Source organism: Bos mutus, chromosome 9, assembly GCF_027580195.1.
Source record: "Bos mutus isolate GX-2022 chromosome 9, NWIPB_WYAK_1.1, whole genome shotgun sequence".
Lineage (NCBI taxonomy): Eukaryota > Metazoa > Chordata > Mammalia > Artiodactyla > Bovidae > Bos > Bos mutus.
The window spans coordinates 84,377,187-84,404,911 of record NC_091625.1 but is presented as its reverse complement, the minus strand read 5'-3'; the positions used below and the strand labels follow the sequence as shown (position 1 = coordinate 84,404,911).

General features: G+C 40.1%; 1 long non-coding RNA gene across 6 annotated transcripts in view; it reads left to right on the top strand.

Moving 5' to 3' along the window:
• The first annotated feature begins 265 nt into the window (after positions 1-265).
• LOC138989179 (uncharacterized) overlaps positions 266-27,725 on the top strand; it is a 274,790-nt gene continuing 247,330 nt past the window's right edge. For 4 of the 6 annotated variants that reach the window (XR_011465404.1, XR_011465401.1, XR_011465402.1 and 1 more), the window contains exons 1-3: positions 312-1,012; positions 3,405-3,460; positions 13,825-13,958. This is a non-coding gene — a long non-coding RNA (uncharacterized lncRNA). Of the gene's footprint in view, positions 1,013-3,404; positions 3,461-9,899; positions 9,993-13,053; positions 13,120-13,824; positions 13,959-27,725 lie in introns of all 6 variants that reach the window. The other 2 variants (XR_011465405.1, XR_011465400.1) reach the window with 2 other exon arrangements.

Here is a 27,725-nt window from a genome sequence, read left to right as displayed (position 1 = left end):
TTCCAATCATTATTGTTTTAAATGAAAACAAAATTTATTTATTTTTGGTCTTAGAACGTAAAACAAAAAAACAAAAAACACTCTAATTCACCCATAGAGTGCCAAGTCTGTTCTGAATGATACTGACGGGAATAGTGGCTGAGTGACAAAGAAGAGAGCCAAATTTAAGTTCAAATTCTCAAAGTTGGTCTGTGGATCTTCTGTATTTGAAATGCCGCTTGCTGATTTAATGTGTTTTAAAAGTTGTCATGTTTCTGAATTTGATGTACAATTTAAACTCTAACCTGTGTTAATGTTTAATTTTAATTACAGTATTTCTTTTTACATTAAGGACTGAATTAAAAAGAAAAGTGGGCTTTCCTGGTGACTCCTTCAGTAAAGAATCTGACTGCAATGCAGGAGACCCAGGTTCAATCCCTGGGTCAGGAAGATCCCCTGGAGAAGGGAATGGCAATCCACTCCAGTATTCTCACCTGGAGAATTCCACAGACAGAGGAGCCTGGCGGGCTACAGTCCATGGAGTTGCAAAGCCTTGGACATGACTGAGCAACTAACACTTTCACTTAAAAAGAAAAGCAGTGTGTTACAAAAGCATTATCTTTACATGATAGTTCCTTTGCCATTCTTTGAGTTTGAAATGCTCTGGCCTGTATGTACACTCTACTTTCAGAAACAGTATTACATTCGAGCTGTAGGTCTGTTTTAAGGCAGAAAAATACAACTCCTTAACCTAACCTAGGGCTTCCCAGATGGCGCAGTAGTGAAGAACCTGCCGCAGTTTGTTCCCTGAGTCAGGAAGATTTCCCTGGAGGAAGAAATGGCAACCCACTCCAGTATTCTTGCCTGGAAAATCCTATGGACAGAGAAGCCCGGCTGGCTACAGTCCATGGGGTCTCAAAGAGTTGGGCACAACTGAGCACCCCGGCATGCAACCTAATATATGCCAAATGCTTTCATTGACTTTTGAGTAAGAAGACTCATTTTGGGGTCCCTCCCCAGAATTCAAAGCCAGGTGAGCAAGTGACTATGAAAAAATCACTGAGTACACACAGGCGAGAGCACATTTAGAATTTATAAAGCAGACTCAAGTTTGAGATTTTAAAGTATATTAATTTTTTGAATAAATTAAGTAGGAATGTTTTTCCTTATTCTGACAATCCCACCTGAATTATGTACATCACAGATCACAGACATCAGCGATTCTCAAACTTTATTTTTTATAACAGTCCCCTGAGATGTGTACTGAAAGTTCACGTAGCCAATCTCCTCATCACCCAGGAGGTCTGGAGTGAGCTGGGGGATCTGGAGTTTCTATAGACATCAGGTGATTTTCATACAAGTGATTCAGCCATCATATTTGAGAAAAACTGAGAATTTTCAAGTAGTTTTGAGAGGAAAAACAGTTAATGTTGTACGTTATGCATCTCTAATTTCAATACACTTCTAGAAACATGTAGACACAGTATAGGATAGAAAAAATATTTTAATCAATTGGCAATATTAGGTTTGTTTGCCAGCCCCCAGATGTCTAGCTGCACGTTTGTAAATCACATCTCTCTTTGGGCATTGGTACTTCATTGTTAAGTGCAGGGTGAGGTGGTGTGTGGAGCCTGTTAATTCTAATGTGCCTTCCCGTCTTATAATGTGACTCTGTGCTTTGGCACGTCTGCTTTTCTTGGCTCCTGAGTTGGGTTTCACATGAGCATCAGGCCACTGCCTAGCAGCACTTGACAAGATCAGAGTGGAAATAGATGTTCTCAGTCTTGATAAATTTGGCCAGCATCGTTTTTGAGAGTTCACACTTGTCCCTCCTGCCTTTGGAAGAAAGAATTTGGTAGCATGAAAAACATGGTGGGCCTGGCAATTTTAATTTCTTTGCAGGAATATGGGAAATAAAAAGCCAAGTTATGGAATCTTTAAAGGGTAGTGTACCTTCAATTTCTTTGGTGAGCAAATGTGCTTGTGCCACAGAAAATGAGTTTTGTGTCACAATTTGCTATTCAAAAACATATGATTAGGACTTCCCCAGTGGTTCAGTGGCTGAGACTCCATGCTCCCAATGCAGAGGCTTGGGGTTCAATCCCTGGTCGGGAAACTAGATTCCACATGCCATAGCTAAGAGCTCACACACACAACTAAAGATCCAGCATGCTGCAACCAAGACCTGGTGCAGCCAAATAAATTAAAGAAATGTTTTAAAAAATATATGATTGATTCAGTAACATGGATACGATGTCATGTGACCTTCTGTTTCCTCTATTTCTAGACATTCCAAAAAATTGGGAGGGTACCCTTTAAAAAGACAAAAACCTCCAGAATGTGAAAATCATCTTGAGTGAATTAGCATGATAACTTCTATCCAACTCAAGCATCTGTCATAAGTTTCATGCTTCAATCACCTGAAAGAGGAAAATAAAGTCCTTTGATTTTTCGCCTTTCAACTCTGGAACAGAATAGAAAATCTCTGACTTTAAAATGGGTGATCTCCAAAAAAAAAAAGGGAAAAGTGAAAAGATAACTTAACATATTATTAACTCCTAGTATTTTTGGTTCTTCAAAAGTTTTCTTCCTCTCATTAAAATATGCGGTTGTGACATTTCCAAGAAGTGGTGGCATCTGGTGTTAAGGACAAAATAGTGGGAATTTACCACAAGCAGCCTGATTCTCACACCTGTTCTGTCTGAAGAAGAAAGTTTCCTGAGGCCACTTGTGGAGTCAGCAGTTGTCTAATGTGACATAGACCTGTAAATATTTGTTACTTTTCAACAGTGCTATGATTTGTGATTCATAGGTAATAGCAAATAATTAGATAGCACTAACTTAGATTTTGGGCTTCCCGGGTGGCGCTGGTGGTAAAGAACCCACCTCCCAATGCAGGAGATCCCTGGGTAGGAAGGTCCCCTGGAGGAGGTCATGGCAACCCACTCCAGTATTCTTGCCTGGAGAATCCCATGGACAGAGGAGCCTGGCGGGCTACAGTTCATCGGGTCACAAAGAATTGGACACAACTGAAGTGACTGATGGAGAAGGCAATGGCAACCCACTCCAGTACTCTTGCCTGGAAAATCCCATGGACAGAGGAGCCTGGTAGCCTGCAGTCCGTGGGGTCGCAAAGAGTTGGGCACAACAGAGCGACTTCACTTTCACTGTTCACTTTCATGCATTGGATAAGGAAATGACAACCCACTCCAGTGTTCTTGCCTAGAGAATCCCAGGGATGGCAGCGCCTAGTGGGCTGCCATCTATGGGGTCGCACAGAGTTGGACACGACTGAAGTGACTTAGCAGCAGCAGCAGAAGCTACTGGGCATGTACTCTCGCAACTTAGATTTTAAGTACTCTGTGTGTGTGTGTGTGTATTCATATAACTGTCATGATAACTGTCATTAATTATCTCCATCTTAGAGATAAGAAACTGAGCCGTGGAGAAATTACATCTCTTGCCCAAGGTTTCATGGCTGGTAAGTCAAAGATCCCAGACAGCTGGATCCAGAGTTTATATACTTAACTAGCACACAACACTACCTCTCAACTTCAAATGTGTTTTCCTACTGTGTGTTCATCCTGGGAGGCTGTGCAAGTCCATCTATGTTGGCATTACTGAAAAAATTCCTGTGCTTTCTTTAATTTATTGCCAATAAATTAGAAGCCAATCTAAACCGAAAGCAAAATACCCCCAGCAGCTCCATCTGGCAATATAAAAAGGAAGTGAGCTGTCCCTCTAGCTAGATGCAGCCCACAGACATGCTTAGTTTGGTCTGTGGTTTTGGCCTGGACAGTGTTTTACATTTTAATTAGTTCCCAAAATAAACACAATGAAATTGAAAAGCCTTGTACACAAATCTGAATTTCTGCCCTCTCTTAGAAAATTGGATCCTCAACATTGGGTTTGAATCTCTAACTTCTCAGAGTTCTCATCATCTTCATCTCCCAGAAATCGGGGCTCAGGGTCGCTCACCACTGGTCACATCACTTCATTTATGTGCTTTACCTGCCTGGGCCCTGTATACATTTAATTTTGTCATGCTTGAAACAACACTGTTTTCCAGGAGCGGAAATAAAATAATTAATGACGCTTATAAAAGGGAATTTCAGAAAGGTGGCTTTTAGATTAGATGGGTATTTATTCCTCAGAATTAAAGGATTAGTGCTGAGCTTTATTCTGAGCAAAAGAATTTAGGGTCAGATTAAAATCTTGGGACACATAATTTTGTCCTTTCTCTACTCTTCTATGTACCTTCAAGCAAGTTCCTCAACTTTCACGTAGAATATAGCATGTTTTCCAAATTCTAGGTACCATTCACACCATAAAATGGTGAAAAATATTTTCATGCTATGTTTGGAGTTGGTGATAGACAGGGAAGCCTGGTGTGCTACAGTCCATGGTTTCTCAGAGTCAGACATGACTGAGCTACTGAACTGAACTGATGCTTGATGTATATTATTCCAAAGAAGATCAAAATGTTACCTAAATGAAGAGAAGAAAGATTCCATAGCAATATCACAATCCCTTTCTTTCCAAGGAGAAATCACTGATTTTTTTTAATACACAGGATCTATCAAACAGTAATGATAAGAATAGACACTAATTTGGTAAAGTCTGCTGGATGAGAAATAAATGAATGTTTTTCTCTAATGTGCTGCTGATATTTTTATCACGATTAAAAATGTGTTCACCAAGAACCCTCCCATATAGAATTCTACAAACGAATCTGCTTGGACCTCATCTGTAAAATATTTACCATTATCTGTGATACATACAAACTCTTTTAGGCTTTGTTTTGTCTGTACTGGCAGGATTTGTGCAGCCATACACCGGGACCTCCAGTTATTTAGCTAGTAGTTCATCCATACATTTGTTTGAAAGATATTTACCAAGTGCCTAGTACATGCCATGTTCTCAGCTTCCTTATTGTAATTTATAGCCCAGACATGATTCAAACAATGAAGGATATTCAGTTGTTATGAAGGTGGAGGATGCTTAATGTATCCATTGTTATAATTTGTGTTTTGAGTGGGATTACTGAGATGACTGAACAAGTATTTCCTTACATCTGAGTTCCAAAATTAGTAGCAAAGTACCAAACATCTTGGATCTATGTCATCCTCTGTTTGTGAGTCAAGCTAGGAGAACTGTTTCCAAAGCAGTTTGGCATCTCTACATTGTCAGTCGGCTGGCATTGTGGGGGAAGAGATGTTGAAAGTTTAATCTTTATTATAATTTCTGAAAAATTGCCAGTTTGTTTTTCTGGCCTATCACTCCTTAAAGTCTGTCTCAGAGCCTTAGGCATTCTGTTGTGTTCCATTTGTCAAATCCTTCAGCCCATGTAGCGCACTTTGTTTCCATTTTTTCCAACTTTACTCTTACTTGGTCACATTAGAGAAATATATTGGTGTCAAATGTACCAAGCCTTCCTATATTCATTATATAGCTGATGTCGTTGAAGAAAGTTCGAGACGGTCTTCAGTGATCTTGTCTTAGACTAAAAAGGTATATAATCTATGATTCTGTTTTGATCCCTTAAGGTTCCAGAATTTCCATTCAGACAGACATTTTCAGCAATCGTTTATAAGCCTGCATCTCTTCCTTCCCAATGTTAAACCACAGTTAACAGCATCCTGATCACTTATGTACTGAACCCCTACAACAGGTTCCATTTGAGACTACAGCCAGAAGCCCGTTAATACCCTAATGAAGGCAATTTGTATCAACTAAGTCACAATGAAGACACAAAAGGGAAAAGGTTAACCCTGCCAAATGGGTGTCTTATTGAATTAAATGAAAACTGCAGCTCACTCTTCCCTCAGAATCCTGGGTGAAATTCAGAGACACAAGCTACAGCGGCCTGAAGTATTTTTGGATTTTGTTTTCTTTTCATTCTACATCTTTAGTGCATGCTCATTTGAAAGCTCCTCTACTTTCATTTCACTGTCAAGAAGTTTTCTTTCTGATTTTGAATACAGGAGAATAGAATGATTGAAGAGTGTGTGTGTGTGTGTGTGTGTGTGTTAGGGGGTGGCTGGAGTCCCAAAGAAAGGAAATTAAGACAGAGCTTAAAGGTCTCTTTTCATCAACTCTTCAGCCATAGAACACATGTTCTATTGGATACTTTCCAAATTCCCAGACTGTGCTATTCATCTGAAAGTTTCAGCTCCATCAAAGTCTGTCTTGTTGGAATTCTTATAATTTGAAATATATTTTTGGGGGAAGATTTATTTTCCTTCCTATGAGAAAAAAGTACAAGTAATGTCCAGGAGATCATTATCACCGTCAACATTCATGAGCATGGTGGATAAGAACCTCATTCCAGGTCTTAGAAATACAAGAAAATGAAAGAGGGTACAGCAGTTTCCCTTAAAAAAAGAAAAACACTAGGAGCTTTACAGTTAATTTGAAAAATTGGTCTTTTGCATGTAAATATGCAACAGTTAGAACTGGACCTGGAACAACAGACTGGTTCCAAATAGGAAAAGGAGTACATCAAGGCTGTTTATTGTCACTCTGCTTATTTAACTTATATGCAGAGTACCTCATGAGAAACGCTGGGCTGGAGGAAGCACAAGCTGGAATCAGGATTGCCGGGAGAAATATCAATAACCTCAGATATGCAGATGACACCACCCTTATGGCAGAAAGTGAAGAAGAGCTAAAGAACCTCTTGATGAGAGTGAAAGAGAAGAGTGAAAAAGTTGGCATAAAACTCAGCATTCAGAAAACGAAGATCATGGCATCTGGTCCCATTACTTCATTACTTCATGGCAAATAGATGGGGAAACAGTGGAAACAGTGACAGACTTTATTTTTGGGGGCTCCAAAATCACTGCAGATGGTGACTGCAGCCATGAAATTAAAAGACGCTTACTCCTTATAAGAAAAGTTATGACCAACCTAGACAGCATATTAAAAAGCAAAGATATTACTTTGCCAACAAAGTCCATCTAGTCAAAGCTATGGTTTTTCCAGTAGTCATGTGTGGATGTGAGAGTTGGACTATAAAGAAGACTGAGCACGGAAAATTGCTTTTTAACTGTGGTGTTGGAGAAGACTCTTGAGAGTCTCTTGGACTGCAAGGAGATCCAACCAGTCCATCCTAAAGGAAATCAGTCCTGAATATTCATTGGAAGGACTGATGCTGAAGCTGAAACTCCAATCCTTTGGCCACCTGATGCAAAGAACTGACTCAATTGAAAAGACCCTGATGCTGGGAAAGATAGAAGGTGGGAGGAGAAGGGGACGATAGAGGATGAGATGGTTGGATGGCATCACTGACTTGATGCCCTTGGACATGAGTTTGAGCAAGTGCTGGGAGTTTGTGATGGACAGGGAAGGCTGTTGTGCTGCAGTCATGGGGTTGCAAAGAGTCGGCCATGACTGAGTAACTGAACTGAACTGATGCAGATAATTTAAGATATATTGATAAGTGGTATAGACAGTAATGATATGGAGAGAGTGAAATGGGGAGCTCACATGGCGAGTTCCATGGAGAAATATTAATGATTTAAATTTGCTCAGGGTTAATGCTGTGTGGGTAGAAGGCAATGGAAACCCACTCCAGTACTCTTGCCTGGAAAATCCCATGGATGGAGGAGCCTGGTAGGCTGCAGTCCATGGGGTTGCAAAGAGTTGGGCACGACTGAGCCACTTCATTTTCACTTTTCACTTTCATGCATTGGAGAAGGAAATGGCAACCCACTCCAGTGTTCTTGCCTGGAGAATCTCAGGGACGGCGGAGCCTGGTGGGCTGCCGTCTATGGGGTTGCACAGAGTCGGACACGACTGAAACGACTTAGCAGCAGCAGCAGCAGCAATGCTGTGTGGTGCTGGAGAAGACTCCTGAGAGTCCCTTGGATAGTTAAGGAGATCAAACCAGTCTATCTTAAGGGAAATCAACCCTGAACACTCATTGGAAAGACTGATGCTGAAGCTGAAGCTCCAGTATTTTGGTCATCTTATGTGAACAGCTGACTTACTGGAAAACTCCCTGACGCTAGCAAAGATTGAGGGCAGAAGGAGAAAAGGGCATCAGAGGATGATATGACTGGATGGCATCACTGATGCAATAGACATGAACTTGGGCAAACTTCAGGAGATGGTGAGGGGCAGGGAGGCCTGGCATGCTGCAGTCTATGGGGTCACAAAGAGTTGGACATGACTGGGTGACTGAACAACAACAATGCTCTGTGACTTAATATTAACCAGAAGAATGATGACTACCAGAAATCATTGAAGAAAAAACTTGAGGCAGAAAACACGTTTAATTTATTTCCTCCCAGTTTCTCTACTTCTGATCTATTTCTTTATCTAGATTACCTGGGCTCAATCCTCATACCTGAGGCTCTTCACATTGCCCCAACTAGTTATTCTAGGAAAAGGGTCAGTAAATATTTTTTTCTGTAAAAAGAGTCAGATAGTACATAGCTGAGGCTTTGTAAGCCACGCAGTTTTTGTCACAACTACTCAGTTACACAGTTGTAACATAACAGCAGCCACAGATAATATGTAAAAATTGAACATTGTAATATTTCAATAAAACTTTACAAATGATAAAATTACGCTAAAGAATGCTAACGTTCATGTAATTTTTCTGCATCATGAAATAGTATTCCCTGGTGGCTCAGAGGGTAAAGTGTCTGCCTGCAATGAGGGAGACCTGGGTTTGATCCCTGGGTGGGGAAGATACCCTGGAGAAGTAAATGGCAACCCATGCCAGTACTCTTGCCTGGAGAATCCCATGGACAGAGAAGCCTGGTAGGCTACAGTCCATGGAGTCGCAAAGAGTCGGACACGACTGAGCCAACGTAGCACACACACACACACTTAGCACAGAGAATTATTTATTTGTTGGATTCTCATGCTAGTTCAACTGTAAGCATATCAAGGCAAGGATCAGGTTGTTTTGTTTTGTTTTGTTTTTGTTGCTAAGTCATGACCAGCTCTGTGCAGTTGTGTTGACTGTAGCCCACCAGCTTCCTCTGTCCATGGAGTTTCCTAGGCAAGAATATTACAGTGGGTTGCTGTTTCCTTCTCAGGGGTCAGGTCTGATCGTTTATATCACCACTTCCTAGCATATAGCAGGTGCTCAGGTAATAGTAATTGACTTAAAGATAAAATCTGGCTAGTCAGATGTTTAGTGAAAGAAGAAGATACATGATTGGTGACAAATTTGATTTATAGTGTGAGGACAAAGGCCAAAGATGATTTTTTTAAAATACTTTTTGGGCCATACTGAATGCCATGTGGGATCTCAGTTCCTCAACCAGGAGTTGAATTCATGCCCCTTGAATTGGAAGTGCAGAATCTTAATCATTGGACTTTCAGGGATGTCCTAAGGTGACTCTTATTTTTAAATGTTTAAATAGTTGGTAACTAGGAGACTGATAAAAAGAAGCCAAGGAGATTCTTTTGTGGCAAATATGACAAATTTGGTTTTATTTTTCTTGAGCTGAAATGTTTCTTATCAGAAGTTAGAGAAACAAATTGAATTTAAAAAATGAGTCTAAGGTTAATATATATATATATGTTATATATATGTATAATATATATGTATTATGTTTATATATATATTATGTTGTCATTATCATATTAGACCATCTGTGAATCCAAGAGATTTCTGAGGTAGACATTGCTTTAAACAGTAACCCCTAGGCCAGATGTGCAATGGGATAACCTGGTGAAAGTGAAAGTCGCTCAGTCATGTCCGACTCTTTGTCACCCCATGGACTGTACAGTCTGTGGAATTCTCCAGGCCAGAATACTGGAGTGGGTAGCCTTATCCCTTCTCCAGGGGATCTTCCCACGCACCTGGAGAGCTGGTGAAAATGCACATTCTTCTGCCCCTACTCCCTGAGACTCTGGTTTGGTTGGCCTGGGTTGGAGCCCAGGAATCTTTATTTTGACAGGCACCTTCTGATGATTCTGATGGAAAATCTCACATCCTCACCTTGAGAAGTTACTGGATACTGGGAGAAGGAAAAGGTTGAAGAAATTACTTCGTGAGTGTTTTGGGAGACTGGAGAAAGATGTATACTCAGTGAAGGGGAGAGGAATAGACGGCTGCAATTTGGAAATGCTTTGCTACTATCTGCAGAAAACAGAAAAACCAGAGTTAGAGTTTACCAGTTACTTTATCTGTCTTCAAAATGACTACTTCTGATTTATGGTCTGAATTTTAAAATAGCTTCATGTCACAGACCTCATAAACAGCTTACTATAAGGACTGAGAAGATATCTGGGAACTCATGTTAATTTTCAACCTGTGATGAGTTAGAATTCTACTGCTCTAAATATCACACTGTTTTCTTCCTCTTACCAAATGCTTTTGAAATAACAAAATCAATTATATATTCAGATTTAACATCCTTTTTTAAAGCAAATTATGTAAAAAGTCTTTATAGATATAAGCATTGTTTTTCACTATATGATACATCCTTTGGTGATGACTCATCCTTATGTGTAGAACTCAAAGAATCTGTCATTCACTGGGTAAATTACTGTTGAGAAGTTTGCTTTTATTGCTAACTCTGGAAATGAATAAAACCTTGCGAATATTTTCCTTAAGCCGTCTAAATTCCATTTTTACTAGAGCCACCGCTAGCTCTATAAAGGAAACAAGCCAACTGAAATTTTGATGGTAAAATATGAAATAATTATTTGTTAAATTCTTTACTTAATTCAGTAAATTAAAAATAAATAAATATTAACCAACATGTGCTAGAGTTAAATTTGCCAACTGCTTCATTACAATAAATAATATTAAGCATGAAAGCTATCATTGCCTGCTATGTGTGGAAATAAAGACTAACCAAATGAGAACAAGCAAAGATTATTTATTCAGAGCTTGTTATAGCAAAGGAGTCGGCTACCAATACTTGTGTCTGGCAGAGACTCAAAGACAAGCAGAGGAGCCAGAAAGATTTATACTGAATAAAAGGGAAGACTTAGGTGTGCTCTGATGGAAGACTGTTGGTATAGGAAAGCTGTAGATGGGTTAAGAAGAATAGGAAATCCTATACAATTGGTTGTGCTGTGCTTAGTTGCTTAGTCATGTTCGACTCTTTGCAACCCCATGGACTGTAGCCCACCAGACTCCTCTGTCCATGAGGATTCTCCAGGCAAGAATACTAGACGGGATTGCCATGCCCTCCTCCAGAGGATCTTCCCAACCCAGGGATCAAACCCAGGTCTCCCACAATGCAGGCAGATTCTTTACCATCTAAGTCACCAGTGAGGCCCAAGAATACTGGAGTGGGTAGCCTATCCCTTCTCCAGGGAAACTTGCTGAACCAGGGATCCACCTGGGGTCCCCTGTATTGCAGGTGGATTCTTCACCCTCTGGGCTACCCAGGAAGCCCATGTGATTGTTCAGGGGTGCCCATTTGCTTTTTCTAGTTGGCCCTAAGTTGGCAACCGGGATAACAGGGAAGCTATCAGTTATGAATCAAGTTCTTGCCATTTAGGGCTGTTTTAGAGATTGTTTTTTGACTCCCTGGGACAGTTGATTGCTGGTTCCTACAAGTCTGACTTTCCTGGAGAAGGGAATGGCTACCCTCTCCAGTATGCTTACCTGGGAAATCCCATGGACTGAAGAGTCTGGTGGGTTACTGTGCATGGAATGGCAAAATAGTCAGACACGACTTAGCAGCTCAACAACAAATAACAACAAACAAGGTTGACTTACAGATACCAGGACTGGTTACTGTAGCTAAGAGCTTGGTTTCCTGAGCTGGTTGTTTCAGATTGTGTGTCAGAGTTCCATTTATATGGCCTGTTGTACATTCAATCTGACACACACAATAATATCTATGGTTTTTAAGGACAAAATCATAGTAAAGTTGGATAGATCTCCAAAACTTATTCTAGAGCAACAAAACAAATTCAAGACTGATACGTTATTATTTATATTACATAAAAAGAAAAGAAATAAAATCCTACGTAACCACAGCTATTGGTGAGTGCGTGCTCAGTCATGTCTGACTTTGCAGCCCCATGCATGGTAGCCTGCCAGGCTCCTCTGTCCATGAAAATTTCCAGCCAACAATAGTGGAGTGGGTTGCCATTTCCTCCTCCAGAGGATCTTCCTGACTCAGGGATTGAACCCGTATCTCCTGTGTCTCCTGCATTGGCAGGCAGATTCTTTACAACTGGCACCACCCGAGAAGCCGAAACAAAACGATAGATGTTTAGTAAACAATTTTAGCAAATACTAGATGTGAAGGTATATGTTCATCAAAAATCCTGGAATGTTATAAAACATCAGGTGATGGAAATCTGAAGAGAATCACTGAGAGACAGGAATTCTACAGTTTATTCCTAGACGCCAGGGATGGCGGACAAGGGAGGAGCTGTTTGTGGAGATGCCCACATGTGTGCGAGGAACAGCCTGTACATGTGCGTGGGACCCTGAGGTGGGAAGAGAATGGGTGTGGGTCATTCTGCCTTGAACTAGGGATTCTAGGGAGGAATTCTAAGAAGTTGCAATTCTGAATTTTTATTTATAAATTCTAAACATACCTTCTTGATGTCCATGAAAGTATACTGAGAAGAACAAAAATGTCTTTTTTTTTTTTTAATGTATTGTGAGTCTTAAGCTTTCTAGTGACATTTCATTGAACTCCATACATTTAACTGAGAAACTGCAAATACTAAGTCTGAATCACAGCAAATAGTAAGAGAATTTGATTTATTCAACTCGAGAATAGAGAAGGGCTAATTTCATTCTTACAGTATTTGTGGTCATTGGGTGTGTAATAAGAGGCTCTTCTCTGGTATAAAGATGCATCTCGATGGATGTAGAATTTGTACTTAAAGTGTCTAATAATCCTTTGAAGAAGACTAAATTATAAAACTCATAAGAATGCATCTATTGATGAGTTTTGTAAATAAAATACTTGTTTTCAGTCATATAAAACAAGTTGCAAGTTGCTAAGTTGGAAAAGAGCTTTTCCACTCTACCCCCAAAGATAAAAGAGGTGAGTCACTAGTTTCCACTGTATTATACAGTCATCACAATATAGTCACAAAAACTCTCAGTGCTCATACACAATTCTTTTTTAGCTAAATCTTGTGTACTTCTTCACTTTGGCTGACACTTCACTTTTGGCTGACTACTAAAATTAAAGCGTAAGTGTTAAGTGTGTGTTTTATACAAATATGCCTTGAAAAGTGGTCTTCTCTATTTTTTCCTCCACAGAAATAAACTGAGTCCATTTAGTGCAATGAACAGGTACTAGTGTTTAATGTGAGCCATATATAATTTTTAAAAATTTAACCAGCCTAATTAAAATAAGTTTAAAAAGGTGAAATTAATTTTAATAATGTATTTTATTCATCCTACTGTATCCTAGATGTTATCATTTCAACATGTAATGAATGAAAAAAATCATTGAGATATTTTACATTCTTTTTTTCTGGAGGAAGGAGGAGGAAGTTGCATATGGTTCCTTCAAAGCAGTAAGAATATTTTTTCAGAAGTAAAAAGTAAGCATTAGTTATAATTAAATGCTCAAAGCAAAAAGGAACTGTATAAACTTTGGTTTCCTACCAGCATCTTGGGTGTCTCCAAAAAAACATGAAGTGCTTAAGGACAGGAACTTTTCTTATTCATCTCATTATCATTATCAGCAACTTTTTAAAAACTTGGCCCTCAGGTAGAATTTCATCATTTCACTTAACTTCAGAGGATCATAGCCAAGTCTTCAAACTAAAACACTTGGTTAAATACTTCATAATGAAAATTTTTATTGAAAGAAATACTTTGTATGCAACTGTATCTCTAGTTCATATATTATTTTTATAATTTCTTTTTCTCTTTCCCTTTCTTTTCAGCTAGTGTATCACTTAAATTCTGGAAAGGATTGAATTCCCCAAAGTGAAAAACTGTTAGGTGCTCAATGTGTCCAACTTTTTGCAACCCCATGAATTATGGCTTGCCAGGCTGTTCTGTCGATGGGATTTTCCAGGTGAGAATATAGGAGTGGGTAGCCATTCCCTTGAGGGGATCTTCCCAACCCAGGGATCAAACCCAGGTCTACACTGTAGGCAGATTCTTTACTATTGGAGCCACCAGGGCAGCCACAAGGAGAAATCAAATCCACAGTGTCTCAAGGAATCAAATGGCTTAAGTTTCAAGGACAAATGAAGTATGTATTAATATTTCACATTTAAAGGAAAACTTTCTTTCTGTAACTCTAACTTATCAGATATTACCTTAATATAAAAACAATTTTACTGAGTATGACCCTGAGTCATCTTTAAATATGTTACATTTTTTTCCTGATATTAAAAATATTCTTCATATGATAAAATATCTACTGAAGAAAGTAATAATCACATACAATTTCACTGTCCAGATACTTTACATATTTTATTGTATTTTTCTGAAGTTTTTTTTAAGGCTATAAATGTATACAACTTTTATATAAATTATTGTATCACACATATATCCTTATGCCTCATTTATCATATCATAAGCATTTTGTATTTATAAATGTTATTTGAAAATAAGATCTTATTGACTGCATAAGATCCCTAAGTTATTTGCAATGAAGTGAAAATATGATATGCACATTTTAATTTAAATAGAAGAAAACATTGACAATTATTGGTAGAAAGTCAGTCTCCACAACTCTCCCCTCATTCTATATATATCCAGGGGCTTAATTATTGCTGGTGCAGAGGTTTCGGAGGCATTGCTAAGATCAAACAGGAAGACAGGAAAATAGATTTTGTGTTTAAGTCCTGAAAAGAAAGAGAAGAGAAGATGGAATGAGGCCAGTAAAAGGCAGAAATAATTTGAAGTGGATTTCTGTCTCTTCATTCGTTCTCCTGTCAGTCATCCTTGATGGTTTAGATGATCAGTAGATTTCTATTCAACTCAGAAATGTTCAAGGTGAGTGTCATTTTTTTATGAAAGTTGATGATAATTCTTGATACTGATGGCTCCAGATTAAGTTGACATGAGGTAAAATAAATAGTTTGAGTAGATGCAGGGACTGGGGACAAAGAATCATGAGAAGGTAGACTCCTGGGAATTTGAAGATATGCTAAGAAGGGTTTGGCCATATAGTAGATGGGATCATTGTCTTTGGTCCCAGGAATTTCTCTTTGGAATGGATATATTTATCTCTTTTTTGACCATTTAAAAATATTTACTTCAAACTTTATTTCTTTTTTATTTTTAAGAAAAATAAAATATTTTAATATCAAAGTTGATATTATACTCTAAGTTTATTCTTTCTTTTTAATGTTATACCACAATAATTCCTGAGGTCATTGAAATACTCTATGCAGACATTAAACATCTTAAATATTCCATCTTATTAGTGTTTCATAATTTAATTAATATTTCCCTTCTTTGTACAAGATTGTTTTCTGTTTTTTTAATGAAAGTAACTCTTATGAATTAATTCAAAGTTAGCAGTATTCCTTTATTATACACTCCTATAAGTACAATTACCATGTCAAAGTATCTGTTTTTAAAACTCTTGAAGTATGGTAAAATGAATATATTTCTCTGATTTTCTTCTATCTTCTCATTCTCTCTCACACCCTCTTTGTATTACTGTCTCTTATATCCATCATCTTTGAGTTTTCTATTTTAGTTGTTTTTTTGTACTCTTTTCTTCTTGTACCAGTACTTTCAAAACTTGAAAAAAACCTTCCTCTGGATGTTTTTGGTCCATACCTGTCTGGTCAAAAACTTTTAACGTGACCAGTTTCTGACTATAACATGATAACTTTGTTTCCTTCCTGGCCTTACAGCATATAGCACATCCACTTAAACAAATTAAAAATAGACAAACAATGGTTTCCAGACCTTGTGTCTATATTATCATTTTAATTCAGTTTTGTCATTTGTATCTACCATGTCCCCTAAAGTTATAATGATGTTCAAGTAGAAAATTCTTCTCGGGTTATAGCACTTTGTAGGGAGATGGGAAGAAAATGAAAGAATTTCAGTATCATTGGACGAATCAGTTCCACAATCAGTATACTTAGTCTCAACTTTACATTTTGTTTAGAAAATGAAATTTCAGGGTTTATTGTTCAGTGCTTATGTTGAAGAGTTGGACAGAAATTAGAAAGTGTCTCTTATACAAACACTAACAGAATATAAAATAACTTGCTTTGAGAAATGGTTGCATGTTCAATTTATTCTTCCTTGGTGATTGTTGACTCCTGCAAACCATGTTGTAAGAAGCAATTGTATACAGAGTGGTCTGGGATAAGAGACTATTGTGCAGGCTCAGGTTACTTCATATTCTTTTCAAAAGCTGCGGTCTGTCTTATCAACATGCTTTCTAACCACCATGAACAGTGACTTTTTCTATGCATCCTTTTAAAGATACTTATAGTTACTTGGAAATTTGCTGTAAGGGAGTTGCTGGTGTGAATTACCAATAAAGAATATACTTTTGCCTTCTTCTAGAAAAAAAGGAAAAACATAGCAAAGAGGAAAACTTACCATAATCTTTATTTCCAGCTATTTTCTCTGGCTATTTCTATTTTACCAGACTATGTTAAACATATTTATTGAATGGTTACTAGGATCAGACACTGTGCTAGAAGCTAGAAATAAATAAGACAAATAGCCTCCTTATGGTAAAAATCACAGGAGTTGTGTTTATAATATTTGCCTGGTGACTGGGTGTGACCAGCTCAGCATTTAATTTTTTTAAAACTGCATTTTCATTGCTGTTCATGCCAGCTACCAGTGATCAAATCACTCATAATACGATGTGACTTGGTGGAGTGTTTATCTATTTTCTTGGGCAGTCTGCAAAGAACATATGAAAGAAATCTTTTAGAAAACTCATCCGCTCTGTACTACCTTAATGAACTTGTCTTCAATATGTAGACCAAAAAAAAGTTTTCAGCCTTTTTTAATTTTGTAAAAATATGCTACAAAATAAGTAGTTCTGTCTGAGAATATAAGCATCACATTAAAAAAAATAGCAACACAGAATAAAGGGTGTTATATGGTGGTTTTTTGATAATAAATGTAAGGGTTTACTGTATGAGATAAAAGGATATATTGATGAGATGTAAGACTTACATGATTATGCTGTGATACAGGAACAAAGTCCTAAGCACTTGAGTAAGAATCTTATTCTCTTGTAAGTGACTTCAGTGCTATGAAATCCTGAGGTATGAACTAAGCTCCGTGCACAGAAAAAAATGAGTAGAATCTACCTTCTCATATCCACTCTGAGCCCAAGTTATTCAATCAATTATGTTTCCTACACTGATGTAGGATGTTAGTCTGTTAGTCATAGCCAGTTGGTCTTTTGGTTATGTCATACCTTACTTCTAAATAGTTCTAAGAAATAATTGATCAAATTGTCTGGAGAGAAGAGGTGCACTTCAGTTTTTGATTTGGACATTTATGCCAAGTACGGAGAAGGCAATGGCACCCCACTCCAGTACTTTTGCCTGGAGAATCCCATGGATGGAGAAGCCTGGTAGGCTGCAGTCCATAGAGTCGCTAAGAGTCAGACACGACTGAGCGACTTCACTTTCACTTTTCACTTGCATGCACTGGAAAAGGAAATGGCAACCCACTCCAGTGTTCTTGCCTGGAGAATCCCAGGGACAGGGGAGCCTGGTGGGCTGCCATCTATGGGGTCTCACAGAGTCGGACACGACTGAAGCGACTTAGCAGCAGCAGCAGCCAAGTAACGAAAACCACAGGCTTCCCTGGTGTCTCAGTCACTAAAGAATCTGCCTACAATGCAAGAGACCTCAGTTCCATCCCTGGATTGGGAAGATCCTCTGCAGAAGGAAATGGCAACCCACTCCAGTCTTCTTGCCAGGGAAATCCCATGGACAGAAGAGCTTGGTGGGCTACAGTCTATGGGGTCACAAAGTGTTGGACACAGCTGAGCGATTAAACCACAATGAACAACAAAGAACATATTCTAGCACCTACTGGGTTAAATTTACTTATAGATGCAATCCACATGGTAGCAGAGGACGTCTGTACTTAGTCTCTCAGTCGTGTTTGACTCGTTGTGACCCCATGGATTGTAGCCTGCCAGGCTCCTTTGTCCATGGGGATTCTCCAGGCAAGAATACCAGAGTGGGTTGCCATGCCCTCCTCCAGGGGTTCTTACCAACCCAGGGATCGAACCCAGGTCTCTCTCATTGCAGGCAGATTCTTTACTGTGTGAGCCACCAGGGAAGCCCTTTAGACTTCTTAAAGAAGCACTTAAGATTCAGAAACTCTCCCCTACTCCAACAGTCTTTTAAAGTATTTAGAGAAAATAGACAATTCTAGCAAAAAGAAGTCTCATGTGTTTTTTTCATATAGGCTTTGCATTTATCTTCTTGTTTTAGTAACTTCTTTAAATATGACACCTTATTTTTACACCACATATTATATTTTGTCAACCTACTTTTACATATCATCTAATAGGCTCCTCAGGACAACCTCATGAGAGAGACAGGTCAATGTTTCCCAAAATTTGCACAGCAAGTAGTTTATTAATAGAGTAAGAATTGGAGCCTTGGCTCTAAATTTGAGGTTCCTGAAATAGTTATACAGGCTAGAACTTTAGTTTGTTTTAATTCTATACATTTCTCCTAGAAAAGCAAGGTAAATAAAGGAAGAACTGATAAGCTGTGGGGAATGTACCACTAAAATATAGTACGTAACATTTTCTTTCCCAATGTAACAAACCAAACTCTTTAAGTCCCTTAAAATAGCCCAAAATAACAGAATCAAGGCTTAAAAATAGCTGAGGAAGGATTATAATGGACCATAGAAAACCCCTGGCTCAAAAACTATATAAAGGCTTTCCTCAGGAGTGCCTGAGGTGATGCCCAGAAACTTCCGAAGAAGGCAAATATAAGTCCTTGATCAACTCCTTCTCAAACTGACTCATTGAAAATGATTTCTCAAAAATTTATGAACTATTTCCTGTTGTTGTCCTATTAGCTCAGTTTAGTCACTCAGTCGTGTCTGACTCTTTGCAACCCCATGAATCGCAGCATGCCAGGCCTCCCTGTCCATCACCAACTCCCGGAGTTCACTGAGACTCACATCCATCGAGTCAGTGATGCCACCCAGCCATCTCATCCTCTGTCGTCCCCTTTCCTTCTGCCCCCAATCCCTCCGAGCATCAGGGTCTTTTCCAATGAGTCAACTCTTCACATGAGGTGGCCAAAGTACTGAAGTTTCAGCTTTAGCATCATTCTTTCCAAAGAAATCCCAGGGCTGATGTCCTTCAGAATGGACTGGTTGGATCTCCTTGCAGTCCAAGGGACTCTCAAGAGTCTTCTCCAACACCACAGTTCAAAAGCATCAATTCTTCGGCACTCAGCCTTCTTCACAGTCCAACTCTCACATCCATACACGACCACAGGAAAAACCATAGCCTTGACTAGATGGACCTTTGTTGGCAAAGTAATGTCTCTGCTTTTGAATATGCTATCTAGGTTGGTCATAACTTTCCTTCCAAGGAGTAAGCGTCTTTTAATTTCATGGCTGCAGTCACCATCTGCAGTGATTTTGGAGCCCCCAAAATAAAGTCTGACACTGTTTCCACTGTTTCCCCATCTATTTCCCATGAAGGGATGGGACCGGATGCCATGATCTTCGTTTTCTGAATGTTGAGCTTTAAGCCAACTTTTTAACTCTCCACCTTACTTTCATCAACAGGCTTTTGAGTTCCTCTTCACTTTCTGCCATAAGGGTGGTGTCATCTGCATATCTGAGGTGATTGATATTTCTCCCGGAATTCTTGATTCCAGCTTGTGTTTCTTCCAGCCCAGCGTTTCTCATGATGTACTCTGCATATAAGTTAAATAAGCAGGGTGCCAATATACAGCCTTGATGTACTCCTTTTCCTATTTGGAACCAGTCTGTTGTTCCATGTCCAGTTCTAACTGTTGCTTCCTGACCTGCATACAGATTTCTCAAGAGGCAGATCAGGTGGTCTGGTATTCCCATCTCTTTCAGAATTTTCCACAGTTTATTGGATCCACACAGTCAAAGGCTTTGGCATAGTCAATAAAGCAGAAATAGATGTTTTTCTGAAACTCTTGCTTTTACGAGGATCCAGCGGATGTTGGCAATTGGATCTCTGGTTCCTCTGCCTTTTCTAAAACCAGCTTGACCATCAGGAAGTTCACGGTTCATGTATTGCTGACTCCTGGCTTGGAGAATTTTGAGCATTACTTTACTAGCATGTGGGATGAGTGCAATTGTGTGGTAGTTTGAGCATTCTTTGGCATTGCCTTTCTTTGGGATTGGAATGAAAACTGACCTTTTCCAGTCCTGTGGCCACTGCTGAGTTTTCCAAATTGGCTGGCATATTGAGTGCAGCACTTTCACAGCATCATCTTTCAGGATTTGAAATAGCTCAACTGGAGTTCCATCACCTCCACTAGCTTTGTTAGTAGTGATGCTTTCTCAGGCCCACTTGACTTCACATTCCAGGATGTCTGGCTCTAGGTCAGTGATCACACCATCGTGATTATCTGGGTCATGAAGATCTTTTTTGGATAGTTTTTTGTCTATTCTTGCCACCTTTTCTTAATATCTTCTGCTTCTGTTAGGTCCATACCATTTCTATCCTTTATCGAGCCCATCTTTGCATGAAATGTTCCCTTGGTATCTCTAATTTTCTTGAAGAGATCTCTAGTCTTTCCCATTCTGTTGTTTTCCTCTCTTTCTTTGCATTGATCCCTGAAGAAGGCTTTCTTATCTCTTCTTGCTATTCTTTGGAACTCTGCATTCAGATGCTTATATCTTTCCTTTTCTCCTTTGCTTTTCACTTCTCTTCTTTTCAGCCATGACATTAAAAGACGCTTACTCCTTGGAAGGAAAGTTATGACCAACCTAGATAGCATATTCAAAAGCAGAGACATTACTTTGCCAACAAAGATTCGTCTAGTCAAGGCTATGGTTTTTCCTGTGGTCATGTATGGATGTGAGAGTTGGATTGTGAAGAAGGCTGAGCGCCGAAGAATTGATGCTTTTGAACTGTGGTGTTGGAGAAGACTCTTGAGAGTCCCTTGGACTGCAAGGAGATCCAACCAGTCCATTCTGAAGGACATCAGCCCTGGGATTTCTTTGGAAAGAATGATGCTAAAGCTGAAACTTCAGTACTTTGGCCACCTCATGTGAAGAGTTGACTCATTGGAAAAGACTCTGATGCTGGGAGGGATTGGGGGCAAGAGGAGAAGGGGACGACAGAGGATGAGATGGCTGGGTGGCATCACTGACTCGATGGACGTGAGTCTCAGTGAACTCCGGGAGTTGGTGATGGACAGGGAGGCCTGGCATGCTGCGATTCATGGGGTCGCAAGGAGTCGGACAGGACTGAGCGACTGATCTGATCTCTTCTTTTCACAGCTATTTGTAAGGCCTCCCCAGACAGCCATTTTGCTTTTTTGCATTTCTTTTCCATGGGAATGGTCTTGATCCCTGTCTCCTGTACAATGTCACAAACCTCATTCCATAGTTCATCAGGCACTCTATCTATCAGATCTAGGTCCTGAAATCTATTTCTCACTTTCACTGTATAATCATAAGGGATTTGATTTAGGTCATACCTGAATGGTCTAGTGGTTTTCCCTACTTTCCTCAATTTCAGTCTGAATTTGGCAATAAGGAGTTCATGATCATGAGCCACAGTCAGCTCCTGGTCTTGTTTTTGCTGACTGTATAAAACTTCTCCATCTTTGGTTGCAAAGAATATAATCAATCTGTTTTCAGTGTTGACCATCTGGTGATGTCCATGTATAAAGTCTTCTCTTGTGTTGTTGGAAGAGGGTGTTTGTTATGACCAGTGCATTTTCTTCACAAAACTCTATTAGTCTTTGCCCTGCTTCATTCCATATTCCAAGGCCAAATTTGCCTGTTACTCCAGGTGTTTCTTGACCTCCTACTTTTGCATTCCAGTCCCCTATAATGAATAGGACATCTTTTTTGGGTGTTAGTTCTAAAAGGTCTTGTAGGTCTTCATAGAACCGTTCAACTTCAGCTTCTTCAGCATTACTGGTTGGGACATAGACTTGGATTACTGTGATATTGAATGGTTTGCCTTGGAAACGAACAGAGATCATTCTGTTGTTTTTGAGATTGCATCCAAGTACTGCATTTTGGACTCTTTTGTTGACCATGATGGCAACTCCATTTCTCCTGAGGGATTCCTGCCCTCAGTAGTAGATATAATGGTCATCTGAGTTAAACTCACCCATTCCAGTCCATTTCAGTTCGCTGATTCCTAGAATGTCGACGTTCACTCTTGCCATCTCTTGTTTGACCACTTCCAATTTGCCTTGATTCATGGACCTGACATTCCAGGTTCCTATGCAATATTGCTTTTTACAGCATCGGACCTTGTTTCTATCACCAGTCACATCCACAGCTGGGTATTGTTTTTGCTTTGGCTCCATCCCTTCATTCTTTCTGGAGTTATTTCTCCATGGATCTCCAGTAGCATATTGGACACCTACTGACCTGGGGAGTTCCTCTTTCAGTATCCTATCATTTTGCCTTTTCATGCTGTTCATGGGATTCTCAAGGCAAGAATACTGAAGTGGTTTGCCATTCCCTTCTCCAGTGGACCACATTCTGTCAGATCTCTCCACCATGACCCACCCATCTTGGGTTGCCCCATGGTCATGGCTTGGTTTCATTGAGTTAGACAAGGCTGTGGTCCTAGTGTGATTAGATTGACTAGTTTTCTGTGAGTATGGTTTCAGTGTGTCTGCCCTCTGATGCCCTGTTGCAACACCTACCGTCTTATTTGGGTTTCTCTTACCTTGGGCATGGGGTATCTCTTCACGGCTTCTCCAGCAAAGTGCAGCCACTGCTCCTTACCTTGGAGGAGGGATATCCCCTCACCGCAGCCGTTCCTGACCTTCAGCGTGGGATAGCTCCTCTAGGCCTCGCGCAGCCACAGCTCCTTTGTCGTGGGGTTGTTCCTCCCGGCCGCCGACCCTGGCCTCTGGCTTGGGGGCGTGGGGTAGCTTAATGGAGAACTAGTCTGTGATTACATGGGGATCTGGGATTGATGTTAATAGAAGTCAAGGGGGAGGGAGAGGTACACTTCTGATGAATCAAAATTTGAAGTCGCATGAATATTCTCAGCTTCCACTTTCTTCCTGGTTTCATCTCTGTGTCTCTCTCCCTTTCTTTTACGCCTTTCTCTAAGGAGGGTTTATTTAGCTTTTGTGAGGTAAGAAGAAGAGTGAGAAGGGCTCAGGCAGTTCAGTCATTTGGGAAAAGCATACGAGTAACTCTTATGTGTGGTGAAAGTGGGTAGAAGAGAAAAGAAGATTCAAGAACTGAGATTCACTGAGAGTTTGCAGATGAATTTGGAAAGATGAGATATAGTTGTATCATCGTTTTTCCACCTAATGACAATATCCAGCCCATCCACCCATCCTGCTCAGAGCTATAGTTGGCACTGGGACAAGCAGGTGGCCATGTACTGGGGGACTCCAGGCTCTTGAGGTGGCTTGACAGGACCTTGCACCTTTCCTCTTGCACCGGACCATGGTTTAGGGTCCAGCACTGGAGGGTGCTGAGCTAAGGAATATGGAGGATTCTGAGAAGACGTCAATTCAGAGATCCGTAGGCCCCCAGGAAGAAGATCAACATCAGCTTGAGTGAGCCCGCTCACTCTTGCTCTATGATACTGAAAAGGACCTGAACAGGTGGCCTGATACTTCAGTTGCATGGGACAGAAGATCAGGCATTACAGAGGCTTTTCTCTGTTCTCCAAGAGTGAAAGATGAAGAAATGAGCTTGGGTTAGGAGTGCAAAAAGCTGTGGTGAAAGAGGGGAGTCTTTAACCTTCTCTTCTTCTTCCTTTTCTGCCATCACCAGTTTCTTTTTACCTGTCCCCTGCGTTCCTAGACCCTGACTTACCCCAGCCTGAGAGACGCAAAGAGAGCTGGGAGGAATCCTTCTAGTGCGGGTGTTTCCATGGCCATGATCACATTTCATCCTGTTTCCAGGCTCGGTAGTGGGTGCGCCAGTCCTGGATTTATTCAAGTGGAAATACACTCAGGGAAGTAAGGAAAACTGCTGTCACCACAAAGTACATCTCCCCGGCTCCTGAAAAATGAACTTTCCCAAACAACGGCAGTGAAATTTGCCTGTTTGTGGAGTGGGGTTGCTGGGAGAGAATGGCATTCTGTTACAAGTCAGTGGACAGAGAAGGTGAGATGAAAAATTCCAAGTCTTATAGTGTGAGGGAGAGAAGGAGACTTTGTACATGTTTTGTCTGTATGTATTAAAGAGTTCAGTCATGTTTATCATCTCCCTCTTCTAACTACAAGCATCTTGAGGAACTGTATTCCTCTCACCACCTAGCATACTCCACAATTTTGGAGTAAACTTGAGCTGTTCATGAATCTATTATCACAGTGTTATTGGTAGATATGTAAAGAGCTACTGAGAAAGTGGCAGGCATTAAGATTCCCAAGTTGTTATACTAGGTAAGGTTTGTGATTGCTGCTCTTAGAGGGGGCAGGAAATACTTCTTAATGATGGGGGGACAGTGGGAAGGGTGGTAATTGTACTTGTTGCCCCATTTAAAGATTGTGTGTGTACTCAGTCATGTCCAGCTCTTTGTTACCCTGTGGACTGCAGCCTGGCAGGCTCCTCTGTCCATACGACTTTCCTGGAGAGAATATTGGAATACGTTGCCATTTCCTCCTCCAGGGAATCTTCCCAACTCAGGGATTGAACCTGGCCCTCTTGAGTCTCCTGCATTGGCAGGTGGATTCTTTACTACTGAGCCACCTGAGAAGCACATTTAAAAATTAGCCATACTCAAAATGTATTAATTTGAGTTAATCTGAGAGATAATAATAAACTGTTTTGGAGATGAGTTAGATAGAGATGATGTCCTCAAAATGGTGAATCATTTACCTTTTATGTTATTTAAGACTATTTATTTATTGATTTGGCTGCACTGGGTCTCACTTGCAGCCTGTGGAATCTTTAGTTGTAGCATGAGAACTCTTAGTTGTGGTATGTGGGATGTAGTTCCCTGACAAGGGATTGAACCCAGACCCTCTGCATTGGGAGAGTGGAGTCTTAGCTACTTGACTGCCAGAGAAGTCCCGCATTTACCTTTTAAAATTAAATTAGCATAAATTAAAAACCAGTATTAGAATAATGTGAAGCCACCAAGAAAGCCCCTGCTCCTTTAATGGAGGAGAATGGAATGGAATTGGATCCAGCTCACAGTGACTTGGGTCTCAACCTCCATAAAGCTTCAAGAAGGAGTATTAGGATCAATGTTATTGGTGGAGAAAATATAAAGAACCGTTGTTCTTGTGTGATATTTGGTCCTTATGGAATTGCGTTTTGTATTTTCCGTCATCTTACATGCATCTGATATCTGTCCTGTTAGGCTATAAGCAACCTGGGACAATTTTTGTTCTTTTTAGTCTGCACCTCACCATTTTTTTGCATGTGGTAGATGTGCAAGATAACCATAATACAACAATCAAAATCAGGACATTAACAATGATACATTACCTTCCGCTCATCTTCATACTGCACTCAAAATTTTGCCAAATGTTCTGATAACGTCCTTTTTAGTAAAAATGAAGGATCTAGAAGGACACTCATGATCTCGCATCTGTCAATCTCATTTAACTACCTCTATCTCAATTTCTATTCTATGTGAAAACTAAACACTCTCCACAAAATAAACTGCAGCTTCTAACCAGGTGTTAGTCTTTATAAAGAGGGTGTCTACAATATGTTTAACCAGGCACACACCCTTAAAAATCAGCCCTGTTTACGTTTGCAATGAACAAAGAAGGTTGAGTCACTACCCATTAAGATGAATTTCTGTAATGTAGGGCAAACAATCTTCAGGATGTTCTTTTCTCAGGAACTTTAATTTTGAGGCTCTGAGTCTGCTCATTACAGTGCTGACTAGAAAAAAATTCATCAGTGTCAAGAATAGATTGTTCCAGTAGGCTGCCAGGCATCTGCGCACTTTTTCTCCGGGGCAGCCGCTGCCTGGTTAAGGAACCAGGAGTGATGGCAGGCCGGCCCTGGGGTCTGTCCTTCACCTTGTCCTTCTCGCTGCTCTATCGTATGTGGTCTTGTCACCAGAGAATATTGAATGGGGTCAAGATGCCTGCCTGTGCAGAAAATGAGAGGCTGCATACAGGCTGCCCCAGGGTGAAGAAAGTGGATTGAGGCATAAGAGAGGGCTACTCCAAGGTCACAGGGGCCAGGCGTGGTAGCAAAATGAAATTTGGCTGGACTACGGACAGGGTGACAGTTATGTAAATCTCTCTGCCTCAGAGAATTGGCGATGAAAGAATCGAGGACAACTTAACTTTTTCATTTCAATTCTGAAATGGTCGCACTAGCATCTGGTCAGACAGATTAAAGCTCAAGTTCAAAATTATGCAACCAAATTTCTCTTTAAACTATCTTGCTGAGACGGAAGAGACCTTTCATGAAAATATTGGATTATATGCACAACAGCTTTCTCTCTTTTTTTTTTTTTTTTGAGTACCATTATGTCAGTAACTGTTCTCAATGATGGGCATCCAGGGATGAAAAACAGTCCTTGTGCTCAAGAGTTCACAGAATTTGTCATATGCCATAGAGCCAGACAGATTAGCCACTGAGCTATGTGCCATTGTCAGGAGTGGCCTGGAGATGGGCTTTGTGAATAGCTGGAGTTTTCATTTTTGTATTTCAGAATATTTTTTTGTTTTTCTATTCGCTTTACTAATTTATCAAGCCTAAAAAGTCTGTCAACACTTATTTTTCCTCTTAGAACCTAGTGTTTTCAGAGTTTGGATTGGGACAGATGACTTAAATACTTGAAAGGATAGCCCTTTCTCTCCAATATATGCCCAGTCTTACCTGTGTAGTGAAAAGCATCACTGGCCAGTCATTCCCCAGAGAGTGGAGAAGAGCTACCTGAGTGAACTGGGAATGGGACCAGTGACAGGTTTTGCACCCATCTGGCAAACTGCAATTAAGCCTCTTCTCACAGGCCACTGGATGTATGCTGCTGGGGGTGGGGAGGGTTGACAATAGAAGAATTAAAATCTCAGGCAAGGGAGGTGGAGAAGGGGTGATTTTCTAGAGGAAAATCAGGCATTGTCATACTGTTATCGGAAGAAGGAGGAATGGAGGGAGAATTCTAGGATTAGATTCCTTTTGGGTCCAAATCCTGCTTTTTCATTGCTCACTGCCTCCTGCAGTGAATTACCTGGTCTCTTTGAACCTAATTTTCCTTATGGCAAAATATGGCAGTTAGAACATTAAATATGTAAGGCCCTTAGCTTACTGTCTGTTTGCCAGATGAGGAGAAGGAAGACGACATAATGAACATGATGAAGAAGATGAGGATGAGGATAATGACAATGTGGTCCTAAGCATTATGTGAGGGATTATGAGGCAGATGAGATAGACATGGTCCCTGATCTCTGAAAGTGTGCTAATGAGGAAAGAGGTCACTACAAGGCAATAAAAAACATGCTGTCGGAGGTGAAGCAAAGAGTTTTGTGTGAGCTTGCAGGAGGTGTCTCAGACCCACACTTGGGAGATCATAGAAAAATTTTTTGAGAAAGAAATATCTGAACACAACCTTTAATTCAAAATAAATAAGTGCAATGCAAGTAGAGAAGGGCCCAGGGTGGAAGAGAACAGAAGAGCCTATGAAACAGAAGAGCACAGTGAACTCAAGACACTGTGGAACTAGAGACATTATGGAAAGCCGTTG